Genomic DNA, 24,984 nt, shown 5'->3' with positions numbered 1-24,984 from the left:
AGTTGACATACCCTGGCTGAGTCATAAACCTCTGTTGCGTCGGCATTGAATCTGCCGATGCAGGCCGTAGCAGCCGATGGAGCTGTAACCACTGGCGATCCTGGCTGATGATAGATAGGGCCCACATAATTCAGTGGCAATTATCCTTCTTTGAAAGTTCTAGCCACAGCATTGAAAACCGTATTGGATAGCACACCAGCTTGGTTGATCAAGGCACGGTTAATAGCACTATCGACCATGTCTTGGAGTTTCCCAGGATTGGCGTCAAAGGTAACCTACCGAGGGGCCGGCAGTGCTTCTTTCTGGATCACCTCGCCACTCCTGTTTATGTGGAAGGCCTTGAGACATTGTTGCTTGTAATCCTCCATAACCTTCGCAATAGCTTGCTTCTGCTCATCTTTGAGGCTAGCTTCTGTCACGGGGATGACGTTCTCCAAGTCGAATTCGGTAGTTGACATGTTGATCTTGATCTTGAATCAGTCCCACTGGGCGTGCCAAAAGATGCGTTGATGCAAAAGCTGGATCTGCAAACACAAAGGGCTAATACCCGATTTCAAACGTTAAGGCGTGCCAGCCGATTTGACCTTTCTATCGGCAAAGATGATAACTCGAATACTTTGGTCCGGACAACAGCGATGTGCCCAGATGCCATGGCCAAGAGGTATTCACGCGGAACTTGAGAACACGCCGAGCTTAAGTCGACGAATTCCTAAGATCTTGTAATAAAATAAAAGGAAAATATGACGAAGTCGTCGAAAAAGTAGATACTAGAATATGAGTAAAAACTTGTGTTTGATTGATTGATAGATGGATTACAAAGCCCTAGGGTCTACTTTTATACCCTGCTCAAAGAGCTACAATTAGACACGACTAGAACTCGAATTCCAAATTAAACAGAATCCGTATACAAAACAATGTTAACAACTAAGGAAAACATAAACTATCCTCTCGTGACAAACTGGGACACCACCATAGACCAATCGGCAACCTTCAAGTCTTCCTTCCGCATCATCGGCAGACTCTCCATCGTAGCCATCGGCAAAGGTTAATGCTGACTATCGGCATAAACACATCATCACCCATGGACTTATCCACATTTAGCTGTCTTCTCATCGGCAACCACCCTCATTGGTAATTCTCCTGCAGACCAGTTACTGTTGCCCTACCTTGCCGATCTATACTCTACCGATCCTGGGCACGTGTCTAAAAACGATGTCAACAATAACCTCTCGGGTGAAGTGCTCACCGATATCCGTGCGCTTGCGGATCAATTCCTGATGGCGTTACCAAATATCAACAAGCATTTCTGGTGCCGTTGCCGGGGAGAAAGACGGTTTGCGGAGATGACTTTAAGTCTTGCTATTATCTTGTATTATACTTTTATATTTTTATTCTTTTATCTTTTTATTTTTTCCATCTTTATGGATAACTCAAATTCCACACCTATTATTGAATTTTTTGCACCTTCGGAGACTAGCCATAGACCATGGGAGTCAACAAGTCTTTTCTTTGCCCCTAATTATGATCTGTGTCCGGAGTTGATTGCAATAGGTCAAAACCAACCCTTTTCTATAGCTGAGGTCCTATCTTTTAATCAAAAAGATAATGAACTTTTAGCTACACCTAGGGAATCTGTTACTCTTTCTATAAATTCAAGTTTAAACCTAGCCCTACAAAACCATGTTTTTTCTCGATATTTTCACATTGGTCTTAATCATATAACCTTTGGTAGAGTTTTTCTTTCTTTATCTGTTAGTAAAGCAAGGTATGTCGTCATTCTTGGACATCCTTCTTGCACTAGTTTTCATAGAAAAATCCTAGAGATAGAGAAGGAATCATCTCCCAGACGAGGAAAGGAAGTTTCAATAGCCGATTTCCAAACGTTTCAATCCCATGATTCGGCTATCCCACCCAAACTTATAGTGCTCCAAAATCATCTAAGGGAAGAAGAAATTCTACCTTTGGGAATTCATTTTGGAATGAGCTTAAACTTCCTGCTTCATAATAAGATACCTTTGAGTGCATATAGTCTGAACCTTCCTAAGAAGGGATCTCTTAGAAAGCATCTAAAATCCAATCCCTTTAATGGACATCTAGAAAGACTCAAGGATGGCATCTTAAGTGATGCAATAGAAGGAGAGCGAAGCCATTTAGAAGACAATCTCATCTTCTCCCCTTCTACGCCCACTTTTGATGACTCATTCAAACCTATCTTTAAACCCATCGTTGAGCTTAATAATTTCTACTCTGCTATTTCTCTTGAACCTCCCGATGATCCTATGAATCTCTCTAGACATCCCATGCATAAGAGTCACCAAGACCACAAGGAGGGTCAAGAAGAGCAACATCAATGGCTAGAGGGCACTAAAAATCCATGTGCTATCACCATTGAATGGATGGACAAGGAATAAGCCTTAATGTATTCTGACTTTGGCTAAATTTCAAATGGTGTGTTCTTAACTCCCTTTGAAGATGAGATTCATCCAACTACAGAAGAGGACATAGGCGAGACCAATCTAGGAGAAACTCTGAACATTCAGATTGGAGACGAAGATAACATAAATGAGCATGGAATTTATTTCATAGCCACTTCGTTTACTCCATGCTCATTGTCGAGGGTATCAATAAGGGGTACCCTCACCGATGCACGTAACGGGACTATCCGTACACAGGACGAGGCCCTCGACTCGACGCTCTGGCCGTACATATACGCAGCTATCGACGGCCGCAGCCTCGAAGACGGAAATAGCGTCGAGCGAATCGATCAGGGGTCGAGCGCTAGTTACCGTCGAATACGGAAACGGGCTCGAGCAAATCGGGAAGCGTCGAGCGCAAGGACACTGTCCGCCGCCTGACTCGCGCACGAGAGCCAGAGCATTTAATGCACCTGCCGTTTTCCCACCTAACATACTGGTCACGGGAAGCGTGATAGGAAACAGGCACCCGTCCCATCATTCTTTTTGCAGCCTTCCCCACCAAACGACCCAGGGCGTGTCAGGACGTGGGAAATAAGGATGGAATGTCTAATCGGGACCCCCTCGAGACATCCAAGGTCAGCGCTCCGGATATCGGCACATTACACGGCGTCCGACCCTCGACCGGACAGGGTTCCTTCCTGGGGACGAATTGGGCGTCGACTGACTACATCCCAACCACTCCGTCGGATCTGTCGCCGTACCGTACAGGCGTGCGACCGGTAAACCAGTCCAAGACGGGGCGCAGAGCGGAACGCAGGGGCACGCGTAATCATCACCAGGCTACTAAGACGGGACGTCTCGAGGCCACGCTGGTACGGAGACCTCAAGTAGGTCAGCACTCCATGCTTATATCGACCCCTACTCTGACACCTATACATGTACCCTGGGTCTCTCCTTGGAGCTATAAAAGGGGAGACTCGGGAATCGAGAAGACAACACTACGCCCATACGCAGTAGAACTCCCATACTTCATACCACACTTGTATTCGCCCCTGTACAAGCACTTAGGTGCAAGATAATACAGATTTCCCTCCCCTGCTGGACGTAGGGCTTTCTCTTGCCCGAACCAGGATAAATCTTTGTGTCTTCTTGCATCACCATATGGGAAAGGGAGCACGCATACAAATTTACTCGTTGGTGAGACCCCCCGTGGGGAAAACACCGACAGTTGGCGCGCCAGGTAGGGGTCCTGCGTGTTTTTCATCGATTTCCCACTCCTTTCCAGATGGCAGCTCTCGCCTTGCCGATTCCACGCTCCACGGTGATTTGGTTTGGGAGTCTCGAGTTCATGTCTACGGGCTCCCGCTACGACATGATCTTGCTCTCGGTCAAAGGACCAGGCGGAGCCCGCGTTGCACCAGCACGGTTGAGGGCCCCGAGACGCCCTCGCCACCACGCCTCCCCGCCCAAGAAGAGGCGCGGACAGCACCATAGCCGCCCCTCTGCCTCATCACGACCGGCAACTCGTGCGAGGCAGGAGGTGGGCCACGAGCCGGCAGCACCATGTGCCGGAACCGCGGGCATGACGGCTCAGCGCCGCACGATGACGGGAAGAGACGTGTCTCGCGCACCCTCCCCCACCGCTGCTAAGTTACTTCCACACGGGTTGTTCACTCCAGGAAGGGCACTGCCATTCGGATTGGACAATGCCGCGGCGTCGCTCGCCAGAGCAATATGCCCAAACGCCCAGACATACGTGGAGAGACCAATGGTCCTCCCACGTGACTCTGAAGCACTGCAGCCAACGTCCGAACTGCCGGATTTCTCCCAGGTGCGAGGCCTCCGCCGCCTAGGCCCTGGGCGATACATGATCACCTCACTCAGGCAACGGCTGCTGGAGGAAGGACGTGGATGTTTCTACGCCGCCGAGCCAGACTCCGACTCCGAGACTGATAGCTACGACCCTACAAGGGAATGCTATCATGTCGACGGGGCGGTAGAAACCACCGACGAAACGCAGGATGCTGCTGCGGGCGGTCGAGCCCCTGCAGCACGGGAAGACCCCAGGACACCTGGGAACGACGGACAGGTCGACCCCCCTCCGCAAGAAGATAGGGCTGCGCAGCTTGCGCAGCTACGGGAGCTCAAGATAAAGCTCAACGAAGACCGTGAGCGCCTCGTCCTGCTCGAGCAAATCCTTGAGCAAGACCTGCCCTACCCACCAGGCGGAAGTGTCCGCAGACGCGCTCGAGAAGTACATCGACAGATCGTCGGAGACGCAGAGCCAGAGCAGCCTGTCAGCCGTTTCCCTCGAGCAGGCCAGAATGTAGTGGCGGCGACGATGCTACTGCGCAACATGCCAGAACCATCGAACTCCCAGGCACGGCGCATTCGAGACAGGGTACAGACTCTGCTCCAGGTGGCGGCAGTTCAACAAGCAGAAAGCTCGGCTTCTCGACGACGAGGAGCTGCCACGGAAAAGCACGACGAGCCGCTTCAAAATGAAAAGGAGGTATCAGTCTATCAACAGCCGCCCGCTCGAGGAAGAAAAACCACTCTCGTCCTCCCCGTCGACAATCAGCGTCGACACGACGCGCGGCATGACATCGAAGAGAATCGACGCCGCCGGCATGGAGATGCGGAAGAACGCTGTAATAGAACCGTCCAATTTATAAGAATTCAAGTGAATTAGCGACCACGGAGGCAGTCAAGCCAATGGACTTGAACCCATATAAACCCGGTAGTCCGACGAAATCTCAAAGATCTCGATTCAATCAACATACAACCAAGATCGTACATGATAAAGCATCACCATCACAGATTACAACATTCATCACAGAACATAGTTTTACATCACATTAGAGTTTAACGTGGTTATTACAAACCATAGCGGTAGTGGAAACAAAGTAGTTTTGAAGCAACACCAACTCAGTTTATAATACATGCCAGTTCCATGGTCAAGTCCCAACAAAAGCACAACTGAAGATAAAGGAGGTGATCACGCCCATGATCTATTCATCATCCGCAGCCGGGTGATGACACTTAGCACAGTAGCCGTGGTAAACGACATCATCTGCAACAGGGGTAAATAAAACCCTGAGTACGAGAATGTACTCAGCTAGACTTACCCATCATAAACTAGAAATAAAGTGACACCAAGGAGTATGCAAGGTTGATCTTTGTGGACTGGTTTGACTCACCTTTTGCGTAAAAGCCTTTGTTGTAAGTAACTCATTTATCAAATTTCAGCAGCGAGTTTATTACTTAGCAACTATCCACTAGATTAGAACCTATTCTAAGCATGCACTTGAGTTTTAAGCATTACAATAATAACCATATCCAGATTATCACATAGCCATCATCATTCTCATCATAACCATTAAGTTTATTTAGTGAATTCTACGTTGCCGCTGCCCAAGTCAAGTTCTCACTATCCGGGAGAGACGGCGATTCGAATCGATTCCTATCCAGCTGGAGGGTTATTCCTAACACTCACCCAAGCATACTTCATGACGGCAGCTCGGATCACCTTTAGCACAACTCTGGAACAATTCGCGGGTCCGTCCAGCACCGCACCCCCAGGGACCGCCAATCTGCCAGGGTCAGGACTCTAACCTGACACCTCGGTCTTACGCCATTGACTCCCCGCACATCCTTGCTACCAACCGGGGTGCGCACTCATACAGAACGGGGTATCCGGCCTGAGTTGCACTCGTAGGCTTCGCGGTCGGAATGACTTATCCGGCCAACTAAGTGATAGGCATGCGTTCAACATGACACGGGGACGTACAGCGATTCGGTCCTTAAACGACACAGACGGGGATAGATTCACACCCAAGACCTCCATGCCTTGTTGCTGCACTATCGTCATCCCGCCCGGTCTCAAATTCATTATTAACACATGGTTATTTCCACGATAGCAAATATAGCCAACCGTGATCATCATCCACCTAACTCTCGCAGGTGACAGGAAATCACCCGGCTTCTACCGAGCTAAGCATGGCTAAGCATTACTTCGATCCTGGACCTACTTTGGTAATGTTTAAGGTGGACAAGGTAGTCATTATGCAGCAAGGGTGTCATATCAACACCTACCACTTAATGCAACAATATATAACCATAGTCACTTGATAGCTGAACATGATAATAAAATAGTAGGAGGCTTATAATGCTCCGGGGCTTGCCTTCAACGTAAGTGGATGGACGATGGTCGGGACACTCCGGCAAGTCCTCCTCCTCCTCAGCTCCTTGAGGTAGCTCCCCTTGCTGTCGTTCCGGCTCCGGCAGCTCGAACTCCAGCACCGTTACTCCCTTGGGTACACCTATGGATGCATAACAAGGAGATGAATAAAGAGAATGCACATATGATGTATGATGCCAAGATGAGGAGCCAAAGGGACATAAACAAGGTATAACATGGGCATAAACTTCTAAGATTAAGTAAATCATGGAATAACAAGTAAGTGCATACTTCTTCTCTGGTAGAGAGACTAAATAGACAAGTTAAACAAGTCCTAGCTACTCTTACCCAGTCACTGGTTTAGTAGACAAACCAACCGGTCACAAGTTTCAGCCATAACTTAAGCATCATTTAACCAAATTAAGCAAGTAAGCACTTTCTGGAAAGCTTAGCAAATTATCTACAGTTCACTTTTAGACATCCCAGACTGATTCCCAACTTAAATATGCCAAAATCTACAAAGTTGGCTGGCTGCTCTGGAAAATCCAGAGAGCAAGCACTTTGCAGCAGCCACTTGAAATATGCACAGCTTTCAAACTACTCAACCAAAGGCCATGAAATTTGGACACGAAGTAGATCAGTAAGTTAGTTACAAGTTTGTTGTAGACAAGTTTTCCCAGAAAATAAATCTTTAAATAGTTCTCAATCATTTTCTATCAATGGTACAGAAATGCTCTAGGAAAGGCAATAATAGCGAAAATAATATTTTGCACATATTGAGAATGTATCACAGGGATAAACCAATTGCACCAACAGATATAACATATCTAAGGAACACCAGAAAACATCATGGCAAGGTCTAAAACTATTTCTATCATCACCTTTTCCATTTATTTAATTATTAGGGTAATTTAATGAACATATACTCCAAGTCTTCCAAAAATCCTAAGAAAATTACAGCAAGCTACTTGGGCTAACATAAGATCACTGTAAAATTTTCAGAACATTTGCACATACACATTGTGAAGTATAAAAATAACAAGTTATTATAGGCATGCAAGGCATAAGTGTGAAACCCTATCAAAAAGTGTCAAACAACAGATTTCAGATTTTTCCTTGCTTTGTCTACTGATAAGTACAACCCTCAGCAAGTTTCATCTCAAAAGGGGCTATAATCGATTTATTAAAAATATCACACGAAACTCCTATTTAAGCAAGAATTATTTTTAACTTCTTAACCAGGCTTCCAAAAATCATGAACAATTTATCAGAGCCTATTAACAACATGAGTAACAACTCCCTAAATTTGCATGGCCAGCAGATCAATAGATCTCAAGATATAATTACCCACTGAAAATCCAAGATTAATTTATATCTATTTATTTCTGCAAAAACATGGCATGTTTCATATTTTTATTAAAAACTAGACTTTTGCTGGAACCTAGCAAAATTGGAATCACCACATTTGGATCTCTAAAACTCCAGGTGAAACCGAGAGACTGACATCCGGGACCCACGCGTCAGTGAGACGGGGACAGGGGAGATGCTCGTCGCCGGCGAAGCTCGACGACGACGAGGTCTCGGCCGGATCTAAGGGCACCTACGTGTTCCTCTCATCAAGGCGACTCTGTTGACCTACTTTACGCGCGCTCTACTGGACTCTAGGGTGCTCGCCGTCGGGAATGGCGGAGCGGCGGCACTGCGCGGCGGTACGCCGGCAGATCCAGGCAATGGCGACGCGGTAGAGGTTCACGCCGAGCATCAGTGAACCAAGGGGAAGCGATAGGAACAAGAATGGAGGGAAATGGTGGAGCAGAGAGGCCTGGCCACGTTGCCGGAGAGCTCGGGCGGAACTCCGGCGAGGAAGAACTGCTCGGAGCTCGGCAATGCCGCCTTACCCGTGCTCGACAGTGGCCAAGGAGGTGACGCCGAGGTAGAGGAGGCTCTGGCGAAGCTTTTGGCGGGCTGGCTTGGCCGGAGACGGCGAGAAGAGCTCGGGCGATGCGGCCGTTCCACGGCGGAGCTCGCCGAGGCGAAAAGGAGAAGAGAGAGGGCGCTGGAGAGGCGAAATGAGGACGGCCGAGGCTCGGGGTGGCGTCGTGGCATCCAAGTGAAGGCGCCGGGGCTGACAGGCGGGGTCGCCATCGACGTACAGCCGCCACGGGTCATCCACGCGTCGGCCGGCCGGCGACTGACGAAACTGAATCGCACGATTCAGTCGTCGTCAACTGTGTCTGATACCCAAAGTTCACCGACGTTTTACTCTCAGCTCACTCGATGGTTTGGCTCAAACTTGTTCCTTTGGACAGAGCTACACGAGTTCTACAACTTTGATTACAAGATCAAAGCCTAACTCGGTCTGGATTTCAAACTACAAGGCTCCAAACAACCCTTGGTCGAAACTGCGTGATCCAACACTTAGCCAAATTCGGCTAAGTATGAAATCAGCCCTAATTTTTGGCTTGTGAGCAATTTTTGGAGGTGTTCTAAGCTTTTTCATAAAAAGTCATCAACATAACTTTTGTAGCTTATGAAATTATCTACAACTTTGTTTCAGGTGCCAAAGACATGCTAGGTCTCTAATACCAGTTTCATAAAACATCTTTGAAACGAGGTCTAGGGGGGTCAAAAAGGTCATTCTAGGGTTAACCATGACTTAGGGGTGTTTTTGGACAAAACCTTCAACATGGACTTTGCTCCAAATGATATTCCAAACATGATTGAAGTAATTTGGAAGACAATGTACACTTGTTTGCATTGGTTACCCCTTATAGCCACTCAATTCAAGTCACACAAGCAATTCAATCATACATGGTATACATAAGATGACATGTGAACATGATAGATGCTTATGAATGAGCATGATGATGCTTATGTTAATGCAATGCTCATGGTTAATATGCAAGCTAACACTTCCTACAGCCCTCCCCCCATACAAAAATCTCGTCCCGAGATTTGAAAGACATACCATTTTTCGTAGAATGAGGGATAGGTTACTTGTAAATAGTCTTCCCTTTCCCAAGTGGCATCTCTCTCATTTTGACGGTTCCACAAAACTCTAAAAAGTTTGATCACTCTCCCACGAGTAATTCATTCTTTGACATCAAGAACTTGTACAGGCTTTTCTTCATAGGATAGGTCGGACTGCAACTTGATATCTCTTGTTTCAACTCTCTCTTCGGGCACACGAAGACACTTCTTAAGTTGAGACACGTGGAATACGGGGAAAATAGCTCTTATTTTGGGAGGTAGTTGTACTTTGTAAGCTACCTTGCCACTCTTCTCAATGATTTGGTAGGGACCCACATACCTAGGGGCAAGCTTTCTTTTAACACCAAAGCGATTTACTCCCTTCATAGGTGATACCTTTAGGTACACAAAGTCACCTACTTCAAACTCGATTGGCTTCCTTCTTCGGTCAGCATAACTTTTCTGTCTAGCCTGGGCAGCTCTCATGTGTTGTTGCATTAGGAGAACTTGCTTTTCGGCTTCCTTGACAAAGTCAATTCCGTAGTACCTCCTTTCGCCGGGTTCGACCCAGTTTAGAGGGGTTCTACATTTGCGGCCATATAAAGCTTCGAAAGGAGCCATCTGGATGCTTTCTTGATAACTATTATTGTAAGAGAATTCAGCTAACGGTAGCCATTTCTCCCATGCACCCTTGGAAGATATAACACATGCCCTCAGCATATCCTCTAAAATTTGATTCACACGCTCAGTCTGACCGGAGGTTTGAGGATGATAGGCTGAACTGCGAACCAATTTTGTACCCAGGAGTGAATGCAGATGCTCCCAAAAGCGAGCAGTGAACTGAGGACATCTATCAGAAATAATAGTGCGAGGCACTCCGTGCAATTTAACTATCTGAGAGAAGTACAACTCAGCATAGTTGGATGGTCGGTATGTAGAGTGTACGGGGATAAAATGAGCTGACTTGGTCAAACGGTCAACAACCACCCATATAGAATTGTGTCCTTTTTGAGTAAGGGGAAGTCCAACAATGAAATCCATGCCGATCTCTTCCCACTTCCAACCTGGAACCGACAAGGGTTGCAATAAACCTGCAGGTTTTAGGTGAACTGCTTTTACCCTGCAGCAAGTATCACACCTTGTGACATAAGCTGCTATCTCTTTCTTCATTTTGGTCCACCAGAAACGAGGTCTCAAGTCTTGGTACATTTTGCTACTACCCGGATGAATGGACAACTTGGAAGAATGAGCTTCCTCTAAAATTTTGTTGCGTAGGTCACGGTCTTTAGGTACAACTAGACGATTGTCAAACCACAGTACACCCTTCTCATCTACCCGGAAATGCTTGGTGTCTTGCTCTTGCATTTTTCTCTTGATATGAAAAAAACCAGGATCAGATTTTTGGAGCTCTATGATTTGACTTTCTAATGAGCAACTGACTATGATGTTGTGCAGGACCACAGGATGCAATAAATTAAAGCCTTCCTCTAGGAGAGGTCTAACATGTTGTTTCCGACTCACAGCATCAGCTACAACATTGGCTTTGCCTGGATGATAGTGCACTTCTAGATTGTAGTCTTTTATCAACTCCAACCATCTTCTTTGTCTCATATTCAATTCGGGCTGAGTGAATATATATTTGAGGCTCTTATGGTCAGTGTAAATGTGACATAGATTACCCAACAGATAATGTCTCCAGAGTTTCAGTGCATGTACAACAGCCGCTAACTCTAGATCATGAGTAGGGTAGTTGGCTTCATGTTTCCTCAGCTGCGAGAAGCATAGGCAATAACTCGGCCTTCTTGCATAAGTACACAACCTAGACCAGTGCCAGATGCATCACAAAACACATCAAATGGCTTTTCAATGTCAGGCTGTGCCAGAACAGGAGCGGTGGTCAGCAAATGGCGTAAAGTGGTGAAAGCAACTTCACACTCCTCGGACCACACAAACTTCATGTCTTTTTGTAGTAGCTTGGTCATAGGTTTAGCTATTTTGGAAAAGTCTGGAATGAAGCGCCAATAATAACCAGCTAGACCGAGAAAACTTCGGATTTCGTGCACTGAAGTCGGGGCCTTCCAGTCTAGAACTTCCTGCACCTTTGACGGGTCAACCGAAATACCCTCTTCGGATAAAATATGGCCTAGGAAAGGCACTTTCTTCAGCCAAAACTCACACTTGCTGAACTTGGCATAAAGCTGATGTTCTCGCAATCTAGTGAGTACAATCCGAAGGTGCTCCTCATGTTCTTGTGCATTTTCAGAGTATACCAATATATCATCGATGAACACCACCACAAACTTATCTAGTTCGGGCATGAACACCGAATTCATCAGGTACATGAAATGAGCAGGGGCATTAGTCAGACCAAAGGACATAACTAAATACTCATATAACCCATACCTGGTAGGGAAAGCCGTTTTAGGAATGTCTTCAGGTCGGATCTTGATTTGATGATACCCAGATCGCAGATCAATTTTGGAGAATACTTTGGCCTTGGCTAATTGATCAAACACGATATCAATGCGAGGCAGTGGATACTTGTTTTTGATAGTCACGGCATTCAATGGACGATAGTCTACACACATACATAGAGACTTGTCCTTCTTCTTGACAAAGAGAGCCGGACAACCCCATGGAGAAGAACTAGGCCGAATAAGACCATTCTCAAGCAGTTCTTGCAATTGCTTTTTCAACTCTGCCAACTCGTTGGGTGGCATTCGGTCTGGCCTTCTAGAGATAGGTGCGGTACCCGGAATTAGATCAATTTTAAACTCGATGTCCCTGTCCGGTGGCACCCCGGGCAGATCCTCTGGAAAAACATCCGGAAATTCACACACTACCGGAATTTCTGCTATAGTGAGTGGTCGAATAGAATTGGCCGTGGGACGGGTGTCATTGCTTCTAGGGAGTTGAACTAAGAAAGCTTCCTTACTATCAGGCTCCCTCAACATAATGACCCTAGTTGAAGTGTCTATTAACACTCCATGATCACTCATCCATTTCATTCCTAGGATATCATCTATTCCCAAGCCCGGTAAGATCACAAGATTTGCTGAATAATTACGCCCTTCTATGGCAATTTGTACATCTCTCACTACTTGATTTGTAGCAATTTGGTTACCAGCAGCACTAATGCAAAATTTTCCGCTATCAAGATCGATGACATGTTGCCCATGCTTAGATGCGAATGTTTGACACATAAATGAATGCGAGGCTCCAGAATCAAATAAGACAACGGCAGGGTGTTGATTTACAAGGAACATACCAGCCGTGACCACTTCACCTTTAGGAATTTCTTCCATGGTGGTGTAGTGCACTCGGCCCATACGATTATTGCCTCTAGCCGCAGCATTTCTCTTAGGATAAGGGCAATCTCTCGCCCAGTGACCAACTTGCTTCTAATTGAAGCAGGGACGGTTATCAGGAGGAGTCTTGGGACCTCCTTGACCCGTGGCACCTCTTGGGAGAGCAACTGTGAAGGACTTGAGAACTCCCGTCTTCACATTAGACTTTTTCTACGGCGGCCTATACCTTGTCACAGCATTGGGTGGGCGATAAGCCGGCTTGCTTGCCACTGGAGCCTTGGACTGTGAAGCACCTGCCTCATAGGCCCTCTTGCGGTTCTTGGACGCGGCATACACAGCATTCGAGTTCTCTTGAGTCAATGCATCACTCACAAACTCATTAAAGGTGGTACTCTTGTTACCAGCCATGTTCTTGGACAACTTGGGTCCCAACCCTCTCTTGAAACTAGCGAGCTTCTTGACTTCGGTGTCAACCATCTCAGGAGCATAGCGAGACAAATTATTAAAAGCATGAAGATACTCAGTTAAGCTTTTAGTGCCTTGCATCAGGTTCATGAACTCGGTATGCTTGATAGTCATTAAGCCTTGTGGAATATAAGTGTTCCTGAAAGTAGTTTGAAACTGGTCCCAGGTTACAACAGCATTGGCGGGCAAGCTAGTCCTGTAATGACTCCACCAAACACCTGCATTGCCCTCCAACTGGTGGGCTGCATATTCCGCCTTTAGCTCTTTGGTTAACCTTAGCAAACGGAATTTCTGTTCAAGGGTGTTGATCCACTCATCAGCTTCTAGAGGTTCAACAGCCTCCTTGAAAAGCGGCGGCTTGGTGTCCTGGAAATCCTTGAAACTGCTGTACTGATTTGCCTCTCCGTCTTGGCGGGCATGGCGACCACCCCGGTTCTGCTGCGCTATAGTTTGCATTGCCTCATTGAGCATTCGCTGGCCCTCAACAAGAGCTGCCAATAGCTCAGTAGGTGTAGGCGGGGGAGGAGGTGGTGGTGGCGGCACCTCGTTGTGACCGGAGCGAGTATTGCGAGCCATCTGCACAAGGCATACCAAGCGATTGTTTCAGGGAACAGATATAATTGTCATGAACTTCAATTGCTGCCATACGGAATTTAATGAAGTAAATTCACATAAATTAAGCCGCAATAATCCATGCACAACAAGAGAATATCATCCACAACACTTGGTTATTCTCGCGATCATTCACAGCCACACTCCACAAAATTAACGTCACTGCAGGAATTTATTTAAGCTCAACATAAACATGGAGCATCACAATTGAGTGCATAGGGTTACATAGAGTCACTGCCACAACTTAAGTTTTACAGGAGGGGCACCATGGCCAAATACATATAGTCTCAACTAAAATTCAGATTACATGTCCATTACACAAAGAGATGGAAACTGATACATGATCATGGAATTATTGCTAGGTTACATATCTTCCTCAGATTCTCCATTAGAGATGATGCCATCACCCTGATCCTCCTCACTAAGAGCTTCTTCATGATTAAAAGGGGCTGGTTGTGGGATAGGATTTATGATATTATTTAAGCGATGGACATCCAACTGCAACTCAACAATCCTAGTAATCAGCTCTTCCTCTCTCATTTCAGCATAGAACAAGGCTCTAACTCTAGCAGCTTCTCTATTTTCAGCCAAGCGCATAGCCTCATCTCTCTCTCTAGTCATTTGCATCATGCGGGCTTGTGCTTCATTGCGCTCTCTAACTGCGTTCGCAACTTGATTGCGGCGGGCTTGCAAAGCGGTGTGATAGTTTTGGATTTCAGCTTGTGCATCCATAAAAGCCTTGCGATGTTTGCGCACTCGCTTGCGCAATTTGCGCTGCCCAACTTAAGCTCGTTGGAGCGCTAGCATGGCCTCTATGTAGGTGTTCTGGCGTACATACTGCAGCTTAAGTACCGCTAACATGGCACTCATGGCAGGGCTAGAGCTATATCCTAGCAAGATTTCTCTCATTTCTAAAGACTCATTCCCTATCTGGGACACAAATGTGTCAGCCACACTCACTCTGGGGATGGATTCCGCTGGGCCATTCACTAACTCATCACCAAACTCTTGACATATTTCTAGCAAAACCTCTAGGGCTGCTACTTGGGCACCCTCCCACGGAGTTTGGATCACACTCAACTATCGAACCTAGCCACTGTGGATTATTTGGACAAGGGGGAACTGCAATTTGGACATCTACCCAAGGTAAGGCCCCTGCATGCTCAGACTCGGTCCAAGTGTACTTAGGTGGTTCTTCATATCCAACTGAACTCAGCACCCTCCACAACAAAGTAGGAGTGCCAAACATGTCCAGGAAAGTCTCACTTGCGTGCGGGGCTGCCATCTGTAGAAAGACCACATTTGAGTAACGGAGATTAATTACAAGGAGAGATAAAGAATCATATTTTCAGAATTTAATACCCAAGTATTGCATAAAGAATGTATGAATGATTCATGATGCATGCACGTTCCATACGTCCTTTCCAATCCTAGAAGAAAGTTCTAACGGTATAGTCGGTGGCATACATACGTCCACTCTTGTACGCAACTACACGGTCTACCCGTTTGTTGTTAGTGTACCTGCAGAAAACTTCATTTCAGCCCAACCCCACAATAGTATATGTGCAGGAATGTAAATCCAAACATTAGCAATCAAGCCAGGTACTCCGATATATATATTCCCGAACATATATCGCAGCACACTACCCATTTGGGATACACCCACACATACATCAATTATGTATACATGGCTGCACCTACTACCCACAATTAAGTACCTTCATATATATATGTGTGAAACATGTAAATATTCCAGTAACCACAGCTAACATTCCCGTAGACCGACGGTTGGACGGTCAAGCTCTCACAGCTTACACTTACCGTAGCGTAGACGCATATAGATCCATACATTACCACTCAAGCAAGTGGCATCCATACAATTTCACGCCGTATGGACAACGAAAGAAAACAAACAAGCTTACCATGGCGTAGAGGTGTGTGAACCATTCATTACCACTTAAGTAAGCGGTATCCATATAATTACACGCCATATGGACGACGAAAGGAAAAACCCCCATGTTAGAAATATTAAGCCACCTAGAAGTCCTTATGTGGGCATATTGGGTATGACCACTGGCATGGTATAAGTGATCAAAACATTTTTAAAACAGCCCTACATATAGCCTAATTTTGCCAAATTTAGCTTAGGAAAACCAAATTCATTTGTTTTTAAATACATCTATGATGGTTAAATGCTTAATCTTGCTCTGATACCAGCTGTAACAGAACCGTCCAATTTATAAGAATTCAAGTGAATTAGCGACCACGGAGGCAGTCAAGCCAATGGACTTGAACCCATATAAACCCGGTAGTCTGACAAAATCTCAAAGATCTCGATTCAACCAACATACAACCAAGATCATACATGATCAAGCATCACCATCACAGATTACAACATTCATCACAGAACATAGTTTTACATCACATCAGAGTTTAACGTGGTTATTACAAACCATAGCGGTAGCGGAAACAAAGTAGTTTTGAAGCAACACCAACTCAGTTTATAATACATGCCAGTTCCATGGTCAAGTCCCAACAAAAGCACAACTGAAGATAAAGGAGGTGATCACGCCCATGATCTATTCATCATCCGCAGCTGGGTGATGACACTTAGCACAGTAGCCGTGGTAAATGACATCATCTGCAACAGGGGTAAATAAAACCCTGAGTACGAGAATGTACTCAGCTAGACTTACCCGTCATAAACCAGAAATAAAGTGACACCAAGGAGTATACAAGGTTGATCTTTGTGGACTGGTTTGACTCACCTTTTGCGTAAAAGCCTTTGTTGTAAGTAACTCATTTATCAAATTTCAACAGCAAGTTTATTACTTAGCAACTATCCACTAGATTAGCACCTGTTCTAAGCATGCACTTGAGTTTTAAGCATTACAACTAGGTAGCGTGCCCGTGCGTTGCTACGGGATAACTAAATTTTTATACTATAAAAATACACGGATCACACGATAAGATAACAATATTGTAAAAATAAAATACCAACGTTAAATAATATTTAATCCAAAAACCAAAGTTTGTGAGCGTCGTGCTTTGCAATAGAAACAAAAAATACCCTAATATTTTGAGCATGAACGTGTATTCTACTGTTACAAAAAAAACCACTACTGTGAGCATGATATCCAGCACATCAATATTACATAAGTCTTTGTGAAGGATAGACAATAATTAGAGTATTATAACTCAAGTTTGTTGTGAAACTGTGAAACAATCAAGTTCAACTATAAGAACCTAATTCAATATAAGTATCTTGTTGCATGGTTTTTCTACGATCACAATATCAGAAGAGCTCTTGGGTTTAACAACACCATCCCGCATCCATAGACAATTTAGCGCTGACAACAGCCAATTTCGGCCTAAAATTTATCATATGAACCTGCATGATGATGACATTGTTACTATGTGTAATATATATACCATTAGACATAACCAATTTGTTAGGATAATAAGATGCAATAGAACCTATTTATTAGGATAATAAGGTGGGATCTGTGACAGTTGCAATGGGAACAAAATAATGTCATGATAATTTAACTTTGGTTGCTAATTATGCTTGTATGTTACGATGGGAATAAAAAATAGCACCAAGATAATTGTAGCCGCTAGACCATAGGTTCAAGCAATTGTCATTGCCATTGAACTTAAAATATATCTCATAAAAAATCAACAGGCTCTAATTAACATCTACAAGTTTCACAACATAGAGAACAATTTTAAAAATTAGCAAATCATATTGGCAACCTATCATGTCACAGATCACCGATTCCATTTGCAAATTTATGTACAAATATAATAAAATACGGTCATCACTTACTATTATTACCACTAACTTGTTACTGATGCAATCCATTTGTTAAGAGGATAAAAAGCTTGAAAGTCAAACACAACTGATCTGCCTTCACACGATTCTTAATGAATTCACAATTTCTCATCTATACCAGCCTTCTGATTAGTGTCTCATTGCGCAACAGCATGAGAACGCCTGGTAATTGCAACTATGAATAGGTCCCTCCGATATGATCGAATTAATGAGAAGGTGAACGAGAGCTTAAGCATTCATTCACGCCTATGTATTTGAAGGACAGAACATAAAAAAACATTATATTTAAGTAGCTTGACATAAAATATTTCAGAAATCCTTACCTTTGTTTTCATTATTTTGTCATGTATAACTCTTGTGGTGAATATGTTACCTATTCAACACCATAACCGAATTTCGCAAAGATCAGAAGAATAATCAAATTATGCTTTGAAAATTTCAGATCAACTTTATGATCCTTTGCTTAATCCATCCCAATTAGCATAAATTTATCTTACAAGTTTCAGGCCTCACCATTTTCCTGGCAGCGTTTCTTTCATGCTAGCATCTGTACAACGTTTCTTTCATGCTGGCAGTACAGATAAGAAATATAATATTGCAAACAATGAGACACACACAAACACACACAATTCAAAAGTCATAGTCACTCAAATTCTTCCATTCGCTTTATTTCAACTTCAATCAAAATTTGCCATTCTTATGCTTGCCTGCCTACATCATATTGTTTAAAGAATAAACAGAGATACAAACATTTTATATGCAAAGACCATATTAAGTCTTTCATGCCTCTCTATCGTATAGCCATACATGTTGCTCCTTGCTGTCTCACATTAAATATCATGAGCTGAAAGGAAACATAAAAGCAAATATTTAGTAAGCTAAATGATTATCACAAGGATACTGCTGATGGTTGAGCTTTTCGTATGACTGATCAATATATCAATACTTTGAGACATGCTTATATCATAGTGTGAAGTTTAAATCCACACATGCACAAGCTTTTTCAGAGATTTGTATTTTTGTAGAGTGGTCTGCATAGATTAAAAATTAAATAATAGATTAACTGATATTATCAAGGACTTGTCTTTGCTATACTTGACCATTGCTTTTGTAAAATTAACTACAAAAATAAAAAAAATGGACTGTCCAGACAGGCCGGTTGGTGTGATGGATGTGTTCCTAATGTCAAGATGCTACTATTTCGCAAGCTCATGATAAAAATTCACAGTTAGAAGTACAATGATATTACTTAGCTCTTCTATATATGTAATATATAATGGTAGCTAACTGATCATGGCAATGAACTTAAAGGCCAAGAGTTTTTTATGACATAGGCAGAAATCATACCTATAGAAAGTCACGTCTTTATGAATTCTGACCATCGAAACTGGAGCTCATAAGAAAGAAAAGTTTCTGCATGTGTTTCATGTGCTCAGTCCAATAATTGCAGCAAGCAAATCAACTCTGGTGGATGGTAGCACCCCAAAGCTAAACTACAAACAGAGCAATAAAAAGAGCATAGTTCATGATTAAATAGAAACTTTAGAGGCCTTTATTCAACAAAGATACTATGGAAAGTTAGATTGGATTAAAATAATACGGGCAGAATGAAACTCTTGAAATCTCAGTTTAGAATTGCAGATAGATAACAATCAGATACTGATCATTGAATCAGTCACCATTGCTGACAGTATTGTTGAAGATATTCATGGTTTTGATTGGAAAGTTCAGATTACTTTATTCAGTATCTGCACATAGACACCGGACTATAGGAATAGCAAACCTACGACAAGAGAGGAGCAGCATAGCAGATATATATCAGAACCTCTTTAAAACTGAAAGATGTATGGTTAAAAGTGAACAGTTTAAAACCGGTAGCAAATCCATAGGAGCAGCATTTGACCCTAACCTTTTTTGCAGCATGCCACAAATAAACGAGCAGGTGATCCTTGAGTTGCTCTTCAGGCTGCAAAATGCATCATATGCAAGGTGATAAGATGAGTCTACTGTATGGGGGATTCAGAGGTAAAGCAAAACCAGTAGCAGGTCTTCACATAGGCACGACATGTTGTTAGATACCATGTTCAGTTGACAGAGCTGCAAATTCAAATTTGGCAAATTCTAAACAATTTTGGGAACAAAACCATATAAAATTAATGACTGCAAAATACTTAATGACTGCAAAGTCCTGTACAAACCATATAAGATTAATGATTGCAAAATAGTTTAAAACCAGATCATCTTACGATTATAAAGTGAAGTTGATAATCTTAAACTAAGGCTAAAGATACAGGACATAGGTACACATTTAATCCGTGTTGACAAAAAATGAATCCGAGAAAACCACATATCCTGATCCCAAACCAAGAAAACCACATATCCTGATCCCAAGCCAGAAAACCACATATCCTGATCCCATTTGCATTATCTATCCAAATGCCATCAAGATGGGGAGAATCAAGAGCAGAAGGGCTAGGAACATTCAATGCAAAGCACAGAGAACTGCAGGCGCAGATCCAACAAAAGGACATGTGTATGCACACAGAACTGCAGACGCCGATCAAAGTTAGCAGCATGTACACACAACAGAAACGTGCCAGCGGGCGATCCTAGGTGGTGTCGTCCGGCGGCGTCAGAGAATTAGGGTACTTTTGCGTTCCTGGAAGGGATGAGAAGGGATTGGCACACCTAGCGATCCGGGCAGCGGCGGGCGACCATGGAGGCGGCGGTGTCCAGCAGCGTCTGGTCGGCGGAGCAACTCTAGTGCGATCAAGAGGCGGCGGTGCTAGCGACGACGGAGCGAGGGAGAGGGCAAGGTCTCGCAATCGTGGGGGCTTCAGGCTTGTGCTTGTGTACGGTTCGATGGGAGTCGCGAGGCGGAGCGAGGGAGAGGCGGCGATCGTTGGTCCCACCTGCCCGTGACCTTCCAACTGAAGTCGCGGCGGTATCACACGGAAGGCAGAGCGACAGGACGAACGATTGTCGCACCAAAACGATGTCCCCTCTTTAGTCTTTTTAGTTGTAGGAGATAATAACCATATCCGGATTATCACATAGCCATCATCATTCTCATCATAACCATTAAGTTTATTTAGTGAATTCTATGTTGCCGCTGCCCAAGTCAAGTTCTCACTATCCGGGAGAGACGGCGATTCGAATCGATTCCTATCCAGCTGGAGGGTTATTCCTAACACTCACCCAAGCATACTTCATGACGGCAGCTCGGATCACCTTTAGCACAACTCCGGACCAATTCGCGGGTCCGTCCAGCACCGCACCCCCAGGGACCGCCAATCTGCCAGGGTCAGGACTCTAACCTAACACCTTGGTCTTACGCCATTGACTCCCCGCACATCCTTACTACCAACCGGGGTGCGCACTCATACAGAACGGGGTATCCGGCCTGAGTTGCACTCGTAGGCTTCGCGGTCGGAACGACTTATCCGTCCAACTAAGTGATAGGCATGCGTTCAACATGACACGGGGACGTACAGCGATTCGGTCCTTAAACGACAAAGTACAGCGATTCGGTCCTTAAACGACACAGACGGGGATAGATTCACACCCAAGACCTCCATGCCTTGTTGCTGCACTATCGTCATCCCGCCCGGTCTCAAATTCATTATTAACACATGGTTATTTCCACGATAGCAAATATAGCCAACCGTGATCATCATCCACCTAACTCTCGCAGGTGATAGGAAATCACCCGGCTTCTACCGAGCTAAGCATGGCTAAGCATTACTTCGATCCTGGACCTACTTTGGTAATGTTTAAGGTGGACAAGGTAGTCATTATGCAGCAAGGGTGTCATATCAACGCCTACCACTTAATGCAACAATATATAACCATAGTCACTTGATAGCTGAACATGATAATAAAATAGTAGGAGGCTTATAATGCTCCGGGGCTTGCCTTCAACGTAAGTGGATGGACGATGGTCGGGACACTCCGGCAAGTCGTCCTCCTCCTCAGCTCCTTGAGGTAGCTCCTCTTGCTGTCCTTCCGGCTCCGGCAGCTCGAACTCCAGCACCGTTACTCCCTTGGGTACACCTATGGATGCATGACAAGGAGATGAATAAAGAGAATGCACATATGATGTATGATGCCAAGATGAGGAGCCAAAGGGACGTAAACAAGGTATAACATGGGCATAAACTTCTAAGATTAAGTAAATCATGGAATAACAAGTAAGTGCATACTTCTTCTCTGGTAGAGAGACTAAATAGACAAGTTAAACAAGTCCTAGCTACTCTTACCCAATCACTGGTTTAGTAGACAAACCAACCGGTCACAAGTTTCAGCCATAACTTAAGCATCATTTAACCAAATTAAGCAAGTAAGCACTTTCTGGAAAGCTTAGCAAATTATCTACAGTCCACGTTTAGACATCCCAGACTGATTCCCAACTTAAATATGCCAAAATCTACAAAGTTGGCTGGCTGCTCTGGAAAATCCAGAGAGCAAGCACTTTGCAGCAGCCACTTGAAATATGCACAGCTTTCAAACTACTCAACCAAAGGCCATGAAATTTGGACACGAAGTAGATCAGTAAGTTAGTTACAAGTTTGTTGTAGACAAGTTTTCCCAGAAAATACATCTTTAAATAGTTCTCAATCATTTGCTATCAATGGTACAGAAATGCTCTAGGAAAGGCAATAATAGCGAAAATAATATTTTGCACATATTGAGAATGTATCACAGGGATAAACCAATTGCACCAACAGATATAACATATCTAAGGAACACCAGAAAACATCATGGCAAGGTCTAAAACTATTTCTATCATCACCTTTTCCATTTATTTAATTATTAGGGTAATTTAATGAACATATACTCCAAGTCTTCCAAAAATCCTAAAAAAATTACAGCAAGCTACTTAGGCTAACATAAGATCACTGTAAAATTTTCAGAACATTTGCACATACACATTGTGAAGTATAAAAATAACAAGTTATTATAGGCATGCAAGGCATAAGTGTGAAACCCTATCAAAAAGTGTCAAACAACAGATTTCAGATTTTTCCTTGCTTTGTCTACTCATAAGTACAACCCTCAGCAAGTTTCATCTCAAAAGGGGCTATAATCGATTTATTAAAAATGTCACATGAAACTCCTATTTAAGCAAGAATTATTTTTAACTTCTTAACCAGGCTTCCAAAAATCATGAAAAATTTATCAGAGCCTATTAACAACATGAGTAACAACTCCCTAAATTTGCATGGCCAGCAGATCAATAGATCTCAAGATATAATTACCCACTGAAAATCCAAGATTAATTTATATCTATTTATTTCTGCAAAAACATGGCATGTTTCATATTTTTATTAAAAACTAGACTTATGCTGGAACCTAGCAAAATTGGAATCACCACATTTGGATCTCTAAACCTCCAGATATGAATTTTACAAAAACAGCACAGGATCTGTAACAACAGTGACCCAGGGGGGTGAAACCGAGAGACTGACATCCGGGACCCACACGTCAGTGAGACGGGGACAGGGGAGATGCTCGTCGCCGGCGAAGCTCGACGACGACGAGGTCTCGGCCGGATCTAAGGGCACCTACGTGTTCCTCTCATCAAGGCGACTCTGTTGACCTACTTTACGCGCGCTCTACTGGACTCTAGGGTGCTCGCCGTCGGGAATGGCGGAGAGGCGGCGCTGCGCGGCGGTACGCCAGCGGATCCAGGCAATGGCGACGCGGTAGAGGTTCACGCCGAGCATCAGTGAACCAAGGGGAAGCGATAGGTACAAGAATGGAGGGAAATGGTGGAGCAGAGAGGCCTGGCCACGTTGCCGGAGAGCTCGGGCGGAACTCAGGCGAGGAAGAACTGCTCGGAGCTCGGCAATGCCGCCTTACCCGTGCTCGACAGTGGCCAAGGAGGTGACCGCCGAGGTAGAGGAGGCTCTGGCGAAGCTTTTGGCGGGCTGGCTTGGCCAGAGACGGCGAGAAGAGCTCGGGCGACGCGGCCGTTCCACGGCGGAGCTCGCCGAGGCGAAAAGGAGAAGGGAGAGGGCGCTGGAGAGGCGAAATGAGGACGACCGAGGCTCGAGGTGGCGTCGTGGCGTCCAAGTGAAGGCGCCGAGGCTGACAGGCGGGGTCGCCGTCGACGTACGGCCGCTACGGGTCATCCACGCGTCGGCCGGCCGGCGACTGACGAAACTGAATCGCACGATTCAGTCGTCGTCGACCGTGTCTGAAACCCAAAGTTCACCAACATTTTACTCTCAGCTCACTCGATGGTTTTGGCTCAAACTTGTTCCTTTGGACAGAGCTACACGAGTTCTACAACTATGATTACAAGATCAAAGCCTAACTCGGTCTGGATTTCAAACTACTAGGCTCCAAACAACCCTTGGTCGAAACTGCGTGATCCAACACTTAGCCAAATTCGGCTAAGTATGAAATCAGCCCTAATTTTTGTCTTGTGAGCAATTTTTGGAGGTGTTCTATGCTTTTTCATAAAAAGTCATCAACATAACTTTTGTAGCTTATGAAATTATCTACAACTTTGTTTCAGGTGCCGAAGACATGCAAGGTCTCTAATACCAGTTTCATAAAACATCTTTGAAAAGAGGTCTAGGGGGGTCAAAAAGGTCATTCTAGGGTTAACCATGACTTAGGGGTGTTTTTGGACAAAACCTTCAACATGGACTTTGCTCCAAATGATATTCCAAACATGATTGAAGTAATTTGGAAGACAATGTACACTTGTTTGCATTGGTTACCCCTTATAGCCACTCAATTCAAGTCACACAAGCAATTCAATCATACATGGTATACATAAGATGACATGTGAACATGATAGATGCTTATGAATGAGCATGATGATGCTTATGTTAATGCAATGCTCATGGTTAATATGCAAGCTAACACTAGGAGTGTTACAAACGCGGTTACAGCGCACATCGCGGTGGGAGGTACGACAGCGATGAGGACCGAATGGTCCCCGAGCCACCAGGCCCACGGGTGTTCAGCAAGGCAATCCGCAGCACGCCCCTGCCCAGTCCGTTCCGACCCCCGACCAGCATCGCGAAATACAATGGCGAGACCAAACCAGAGTTGTGGCTGGCCGATTTCAGGCTGGCCTGTCAGCTAGGAGGCGCTCGAGGGGATGATCGAGCCATCATCAGACAGCTACCCCTCTTCCTCTCTGACACCGCCCGTCGATGGCTCGAGGAACTTTCGGCAAAT

General features: G+C 44.7%; 1 long non-coding RNA gene across 1 annotated transcript; it reads right to left on the bottom strand.

The window, feature by feature from the left end:
* On the bottom strand, positions 18,453-19,755 carry LOC110436226. Its single transcript, XR_002454031.1, has 3 exons — positions 19,697-19,755; positions 19,135-19,280; positions 18,453-18,631 (listed from the first exon to the last, which is right to left on the bottom strand). It is a non-coding gene; the product is annotated as an uncharacterized LOC110436226 (long non-coding RNA).

The sequence above is a fragment of the Sorghum bicolor genome, chromosome 6, assembly GCF_000003195.3.
Source record: "Sorghum bicolor cultivar BTx623 chromosome 6, Sorghum_bicolor_NCBIv3, whole genome shotgun sequence".
NCBI classification, from domain to species: Eukaryota; Viridiplantae; Streptophyta; class Magnoliopsida; order Poales; family Poaceae; genus Sorghum; species Sorghum bicolor.
The sequence above is the reverse complement of the archived record's forward strand: the minus strand, read 5'-3'. Positions and strand labels throughout refer to the sequence as shown.